Here is an 8,501-nt window from a genome sequence, read left to right as displayed (position 1 = left end):
AGAGAAATTTCCTTTTGATAGAGGAGAATGGGGTGGTAGAGGGGCGCTGGGGAGGGCAGTGCAGGTGAAGGTGGCAAGTGCAGCGTGGGCTTGAGAACGGCGGGCGTCCTTTCCATCCTTCATCACACCATCACGTCTGCCAGGTGCCAGGAGCTCTGCCAGCACTGGGACTGGTTTCAGTTAGGATCGTGTGCAGCAGAGGGTCACAGAAGCATAACCAGAGGTTAGCCTAATGGGAGGTGCGTGTTTGTTCGTTTCTACATCACCAGAATCCAGAGTCTAGGCCCACAGGTTCTGTGACGCCCCAGCTTCCTTCTGTTCTGCTCCTCTGCCTTTAGCATGTGGATTACTGTTTATGGTCACAAATGGCCACTTCATCTGTGTCTTCATGTCATGGGAAGGAAAACAGAAGTGGCAGTGGTCATCTTAGGAGGGCAAAGCTTTCCCCGGAGCCCTCGGCCTCCACCCCACTGGCCAGGACTGGTGGCATGGCCATTCCTGCCCATAGGAAGCTGAAGAGGCAGCTGGGGTTATGTTACAGGAAAGAATAGGGAATGGATGGTGGATGGGCAATATGCAGAATTTTCCCTGAGAGGCCACAGTGGTGGGAGAGCATCTGCCCTGGAGGAGCCCACAGTCCAGTGGGTGGACATGCAGTTGGTCATTTTTGTGGCAGAGTTAAGCACAGGGTGCTGTTGGAGCGTTAGGAGGGACATCTACCCTCACCTTGGGATGGGGTGGCAGGAAGAGCATCCCAGAGGTCCCTGGGACCTGAAGAAGTGGGAGTCAGCCCAGCAAAGGAGGAGAGGGAGAGTCGTTGCGGTCCTTGGCGGGGACGACAATGTGCGATGGCTGAGGGGCGTGGCAGCGTGGCGTGTTTGCAGAATCAGAGGATCACAGGAGGGCAAGGAAGTGCCAGACTGCAAGTGTGGAAAATAAAGGGAGTGGGGCAGAGCGTCAAAGAGCTTTTATGCCCCATTCAGGATTTGGTACTTTATCCCTCAGGTAGAGGAGAGTCGCCGAAGGGCTTAGGTTGGGGAGTGACATGTTAAGGATGTGCCTTAGCTTTCAAAGGAGATATAAATTTGGAGTTGTCACCATATAGATGCATTTAAAGCCAATTTAAAGCTGTGTATCTGGATGAGATTACCAAGGGGCTGTGTGTAGAGAGAAAAATAGAAGAGGTACACAGGTGCTTCCAATGTCAAGAAGTTGGTGAGATGAAGGGGAGCCAGCAGAAGAGATGGGAGAAGCCAGGGAGGCAGGAGGAAAACCAGGAAGTTGTGGGGTCCTGGCTTCTTGTGAACAAAATATTTCCGTAAGAAGGGAGTGATCAACACCGCCAAATGCTGCTGCTGGGTCAGGAAGGACGGGACCGAGAGCTCCGTGTCACATTCAGCACTATGGAAGGCAAGGACAACTTGACAAGGACACCTGGGGAGGGCAGAACCGAGGCAGAGACTCTCAGTGGTTTAGAAGAGGATGGAGGAAAGGAATTGGAGGGAGCGAGGGTGGACCACTCTTTCAAGGAGTGTTGCTGTAAGTAGCTGGAGGAGGAAGTGGGGCACAGAACGTTTTTTCTTTTCTTTTTCTTTTTTAAGATAAGGGAAATAACAGCAGGTTTGCATGCTGATAAGAGGGGACCAGGAGAGAATGAAAAACTCATGATGCAGGAGAGGGTCCAGGTCATGTCCCTGAGCAGGTGAGGAGGGCGGGATCTGGTGCACCAGTTGGTGGGCGCTGGCCTTGGCCAGGAGCAGGGACCGCCCATCCACAGCACAAGAGAGAGGTAGAGAATTTGAAAGCAGATGCAGTGGGAGGGCAGTTGTGGGGGTGGGAGTTTGTGGAAATTCTCTTCAATTCTTCCCACCTTTTCAGTGACTAGATAGCAAGGTTATCAGTGGAGATGCTGGAGGTTCAAGGAGAAGGTATGAAATGCTCATCTGGGAGAGTTCAAGAATGAATGGACCAGAGAAATGATGTATGATGCCAGCTGGCAACCAACGCCCACTCGAGTTTAGGGATCATCAATTTTAAGCGAGACGGTCAGCATCCTCAGTGTGCTCCTCTCCAGCCACACTGCTCACGAAGGTGAAGGCACCCAAGAGGGGAAAGTGGGAGGTTTTGCTAAATGAACAGGAAGTGAAAGAGGGGCGAGGGATGATTGGGAAGACTGATTGGGAAACTGAAGCTGGGTTAGGAGGCAGGCTGGGACATGAGGGAGAAAGGTGAAGAGGTATTAGGACCAACAAATTATAGGTCCTAGTGGGACCGGCAGGTGAAAGCTGAGGGAGTGAACTGAAGGGACTAGTCATGGGGGCTGGCGAGCGGACGGCTTGAGGTGGAAGTTGTGGACAGATGGAAATTGCTGATGATGACAGAGTCCAGGCTAAGTCCGTGAGGGATGGCGGGGGGCTGGCTGAAGACCAGCTGATTGGAGGAGAGGAAATCAAAATGCCGAGGGGCCAGGCTGTTGGAAGGATCCCCGCTAATTATGCTGGGTGAATTGGAGAGACTCACTGGGATCCAAAATGCTCAAGAAATGAGGGTGGACCCGAGGTAGATGACTGTAGCACGGAGGGGTGGCGGGTGGTGGAGCTTTTGACTCTAGACTCAAATCTGGGTATTTTTCAGGAGGACGAATGAGGCAGGATATTGGCAGGAAGCTGAGCAAGGAGGAGCCAGGAGTACCCCACACCGCCTCCAGCCCCAGAGAAGAGGGGGAGAAAACAGCCCCCTATGGCTGGGCTGTGGGGAGGGTGCAGGGGAGAGCAGGGTTCAGTGAGAGCAAGCAGGTGAAGGGAGCAGAGCAGAGGCAGGTGGAGGCTGCTGATGGCTGAGGCAGAGGCACATACCTGGCATGAAGGTGTCCAGGAGAAAGCGTGGCCCCAGCCCCCTGGCTGCCCCCTTTTCTCCAACTCCCGTGCAAATCTCCTCAAAGCAGCTGTGCCTTAGCCAAGTGCTGCCCACAGCCCGTGTCTGAGGAACCTCAGAGATAATCATCTTGGAGGCACTGAGGTGTTCAAACTGCGGCAGGATCCGAGTTTGCTAATATCGCAGTAACACAGCTCTGGGGATGAGCCGTTCATTTGCGAAGCCACCGAGGCCGCTTATCTTGCAATAGATCGCTCCTCTACAAGGGGTGCCAAGTGCCTATGCGATGGAAATTACAGAGGGAAAGGGTTGAGGTGGGGGCAGAGATATTAAGAGAAAAAAATCAGTATCGGGCCTTATTTTGAGGCCTACTGAAGTAGAAAACATCTGTTCGGACTATGAAAAACCAACCGTGAAGCCAACCCCACCTTCGGGGAAAGGCCGGGGTCCCAGGTCGCAGAAGCTGGCCATTCATTACTTTTGATTTACTGCAGAGCAGACAAGAGGCACTCACATGATACATAGCTTGTATATTCTTCTATCGATTTCCAAGACTTTGTTTTCTAAACTTCCCATCCATCAGCAGCACCTGTGCCTGCTCTCCCCCAGAGATGAAATAGGGAATGAACCACCCCATCGTGCAGAGGTGGCAAGTTTTATGAGCCTGGAAGATTGGAAACAGGGGCTTGATTCACACTCACTTCTGTCAACAGGTGAGGTCGCCTCGCCATGAAGTCAAAAGAAGGGTACAGGGAGAGTGTGGCTGCTGGGAAGGGGCACGAGCACCCCTGAAGCCCACACCAACAGGACTCAGGAAGAATGAGGTAGTATTGTCAGGGAGGAGGTGTGTACTTGGTGGTTGTCGTGCCCATAGAGGCTGTCCTGGATGCTGCTACTATAAACACTTTTGGAGCTGAATAACCAGCACGAACACTGCCCACACTCGCCACCACCTTCTACCGCACGACAGAAGGGTGCGGAGGGTGCTACTGCCGCCAGCCTGTGGACCCTGAGAAAAGAGAACTGCTCCCCACTGGCTGCCGAAAGAGGTTGTTATGCTCCCACCGGAAGACACATTGTTCTGTGCATATAAGGAAACTCGGGTACCCACGTACCACCTTAATCCCTCTTCTCCTGCCAATATGCTCAGAATGGAAAAGGCAAGCATCTGTGATGTTACATCCACCCCCAAAACCCCCCTCCATTTACAAAAAAGATTCTTTCAGCTTTCATAGAGCAGATCTCAATACCTGGGGGATGGGGATGGAGGAAAATAGAAAAGCTCTTCACTGTATCCCTTTGAGGCTGGAGCACAAAGTGGGATGGGTGGGACTGAGGTCTCCAGGGCCTTGGGAGAAGAATGGCAGGTACAGAAGGCTGACACCCCGTTGTTAAGGGTGCCCTTTCTTCGTTGGGCCCTGGGGAATCTTCCACTGAGCTAAGATTCTCAACCAAACTGAGAGTATCCCATAGCGGGAGGGGAGATGGAGCATCAGGAGCTCAGCAACGGAGCAAAGAGTCTGGAGCCTGGGGCCTGTTCTGCTCTGTGGCCTTTAGCCAACCTCCCCATCTCTTGGTGCCTCAGTTTCCCTTGGGGAACTCTTGTCCAGTTCCTCCACCTCTCTAGGGTATTGGGAGACATCCAAAGAGTCTAGAAGTAACAAAATTACAAATAAAGGAATTATCAATGTGATTGATGGGTTCAATTGAGCCTTGGGGTCTCTGCTATTTAGAGGATGGATCAATAGTAATAACAACAATAAATAGGGAATAACTCAGGAGGGAGTCTATAACGGGCCCCGTGGCAGCAGGGCAAGATAATGCAGAAGCAGAGAGAGCCTTTCCGTGCTGCCCACATCAGTTCAACCACCAGGCTTGTCCTGGAGGACAGTCACCCTGCGGTTTGGCCAGCCTGTCCGGGGACCATCACGGCTCCAGACAGGATTCCACAGGGAACCTGACTGCCTTAGGAGCTGGGATGGGAAATGAGGAAATCCGGTAAGCAAAAGAAGTTCCCCAGAGGAAATGCGTGGTGTCAGCCAGCACAAGATGGAGCCAAATGAAATACCATCCTCGAGGCCTCAAGCCACTCGTGTGGCCGTGCGTGAGAGGCTGTGTGAAAGGGGAGGGCGAGAAACTGACCACAGCAGGGCTGGACCACTCATGGCCAGAGCCTGTCCCCGGCAGCTTCCAAGAGAGAGCAGGTGTGCTGGAAAGGGCACGGGATGTGGAATTCGAGGACCTGGTTTGAAGTCCTGGCTCTGGAACATCTTACCTGGTGACGGGCTAGTCACATGACCTCCCAAAGCCTTGGGTTGGTGTCTGCAACATGGAGACAATGATAGCTTTCCAACTTGTTGCTATAAGATATCAGCTGAGTGAAGATTGGGGAAGTTTTCTGAAAAATCTTCAGTTTTTCTCAGACAGTCACCCACACGGGATGATGGCCAGCATCCAAGGAATGCCTCCTTTCCCAAGATGTTTTTGCCATACCCAAGTTAACACAGGACCAGCATTCCTCCGCTCATCCTTACGGAGGAAGAAATGCATCTCGAGGCTGGGCCGTAGGAGAAATGGGGTGGCCCACTCCTTCCTATCCCCACCCGGACCTCTGCACAGTCACTGTAATATTTCTTATACTTACTGGGTTGTGTGCCTCAAATTTTCCCATTGAGTTGTCAGCCCTTGCATTACTGGCCATAGGCACAGTCCTGACACACGGTGTGCTCAGGAGTGAGTGAGCGAACCCCGTGGGTAAACTGGGCCTCTTTAGGTGCTAACTGTTCTGTACTGATTTGTCTGTCAAAGGCTTTTCCTCAGGAGGGGAGCTGATGGAACAGATTGGCACAGGGTGTCTCAGGGGGGATGAGAAGAAGCTTCTTAAAGGGGTCAAAAAATCTGGAAACGGAATCAATCCGATGGGGCTGAAGCCAAATTCCAGGTGCTTGAAGAATGTTTTTGGAAGGGCCAGCCCAAGGAAGGGTCCTCACCACAAGCTGTCCAATTCCAGCCCGCAAGCCTGCCCCTTGGCGGTTAGAAAGAATCAACAGCGCTAATGACCTTATTGATGAACTTCCCTTCCAAGTGCAAACATCCCAGAAATCAGCAGAGGGACACGTCTCTTGTGAGGAGATTCGGCAGAGGAGCTGAGATGAACGCCGACCCGGGTCACGGCAAAATTGACCCTTTATCATGCCATCAAATGGAGTGTTTTCACACACGATAACTGAGTGTCTTCCTGAGTGGGGCACGGTTCCACGCAAATACACACACCCGCATACTCCCATGTGTGCAAATAGACAGAAACGCATAGAGACGTGGGCATCTCCGTACCTGCGTGGGTATGCATAGGCACACATGTGACATATTTGAACTCTAATTCACACAGAAACTTCTGGGCCCTTGGGCCAGCAGGGAATTTCAATTCCAGTAATGGATTACTGTCCCTGACCTGACCAGAAGTCTGGGCTGTTATAATGACTTAAAATCATAGAATTATAGTTCAAAGGGGCCTTGGAAATCAGCTATTTCAACCTCCAACCCAGAGCATAAGAATCCTCTCTAACATTCCTGACGTATTGACATAGAGCCTTTGCTTAATGCCACAACCATGGAGAATCTATTATCCTACCTGGAACTCTGTCAGATCATTGTTATTAACAATAATAATAACTCATTTGTGGAGTGCTGACTGTACCTGGTGCTATGCTGAGCGCTGTAGGTAGACTGTCTCAGATGAGCCAGGGAATAGACAATCTTATTTCCATTTTATGGAAGCTTAAACTGAGTCTCAGAGATACCGGCTTGTCCATGGTGATGCACCCAGCGTGTCGCAGAGCTGGGATTCGAACCTGCGTCTGTCTGACTCCATAGTCCCTGAACTAAGTCATATTAACTTGTCTTAAGTTATATCATATAGGAAACCATTCCTCAGAATGAGCTGAACTCTTCTCTTCTGTAACTTCTGTAACTGACTGATTCCGATCCGAGCTCTGGAGCTTTACAGAGGCTTCCTCACGTCCCCCCCCGGCCTTCCCTTCTCCTCCCTACGCCCGCCCCTCTCCTTTGATGTTCTTATGGATGCCCTTTTCCAAATATAGGCCCCCAAAAGACTTCCATCCTCAGTGGGCTATCACCTCCATTGTTTGGACACTAAACTTCCAGTGTGCATCCCTAAGATGCCATTGGCCTTTTGGGCAGCCATATAGCATCACTGACCTTTTTAAAGAAGCTGTGGGTTTTTATTTTATCTTAGTTAGCATATTTTTTTTACATAAACTACTGTTAGCTATTTCTGTAGTAGAGATTAAAAATTTTTTTTCAGCTTATTATTCCAGCTACTTTTAAGATCATTTTGAAGTATATTTTGTCAGCCAGCATTTTGGCTAGCCTTGCAGCTTTGAGGTGTTTGCAAATCGGGAAAGCAGACTTTCTCTGCTAAGAAGTTGATCAAAGGCAGGCCACGGTTCGTCCACTAGACACCGCCTATCAGGTGACACTGATCTACAAAGCATTCCTCTGCTTCCAAGTCAAATGCCAGCCACAGCCGCATACTTGGACTGAAGCTAGAGATATGCCAGGGATCACTTTGGAAGAAGTAGAGGGCAAAGGTCAATTCCAATCCAAGGAAAACAAGGGAAGGTCAAAGGAGAAATGCCAGAGTTGGTGGACATCACCCCTGTGCAGGAGGCAGAGGTGCCAGGTCACGGCATCAGGGACATTACGAGCTTCAGGGAGTATGTAGCAAAGTTGGCGTTTGAGACATGCACCAAGCTTCAGAATATGCAAACACAGATGAGGCGTTTCAGGCAATGTCCAAATGATTTCCAGAAGATTGAATCCTGCTGGCCTGGGGCTCCTTTCGAAGGCACAGATGCCCAACCTTTCTGAGTGTGCACCTGGCTGTCTTAAAGACACCACCTGGCTTGTTTCAGCTGGCCTCTGGTCAACTTTAGATCACCAGTTATGAATCTACTTGATGATATTATTTAGTCCTTGTTTCTCCGTTTTGCCCATAAGGGTCTCTTGAAAACTGTGGTCAAATAAATTCTTGAAATTGAAATGCATCATATCTAAGGCATTCCCCTTACAGGAGACTTTTTTATAGGATATCTTTTCCCTGCAGGTTACAGAAACCCTAAATCAAACTGGTGTAAACAATAAGGAGACTGATGGTCTCACATAACAAGAAGCCCAGAGATAGAGGCAGCTTCAGGGTTGGGTAATTCAGTAGCTCGACGAGGTCCCCAGAGGTTCAGATTCTAACCATCTCATCTACCACCCACAGCATTAGGTGTTTAAATCTGGTGCCCCGCATGCTCACAGGGTGGCTACCAGAGCAAGTGGGGCAACACACTTCGTTTCCACCCACAGAGAGAGACTGGGTTCTCTTTCTCCAAAGCTCCAAGTCAGTCAGTCTTCGGGTCTCATTGGCTCAATTCACTTCGTCCTGCCTCAGACAGAATCAGTCATCTGAGGGTGGAAGGGATGTTGGGAAATGTCACTATTTCTCACCCTCTAGTCCAGCCATGTTCTCAATATATAAATGAGGTCATTCTGGCTTGGCTCATGCTTGGTGAACCCACATTGGGTCCTAGGTGTCCATGAACCATCTATTTTAATAACCA

Source organism: Equus przewalskii, chromosome 6, assembly GCF_037783145.1.
Source record: "Equus przewalskii isolate Varuska chromosome 6, EquPr2, whole genome shotgun sequence".
NCBI lineage: Eukaryota > Metazoa > Chordata > Mammalia > Perissodactyla > Equidae > Equus > Equus przewalskii.
The sequence above is the reverse complement of the archived record's forward strand: the minus strand, read 5'-3'. Positions refer to the sequence as shown.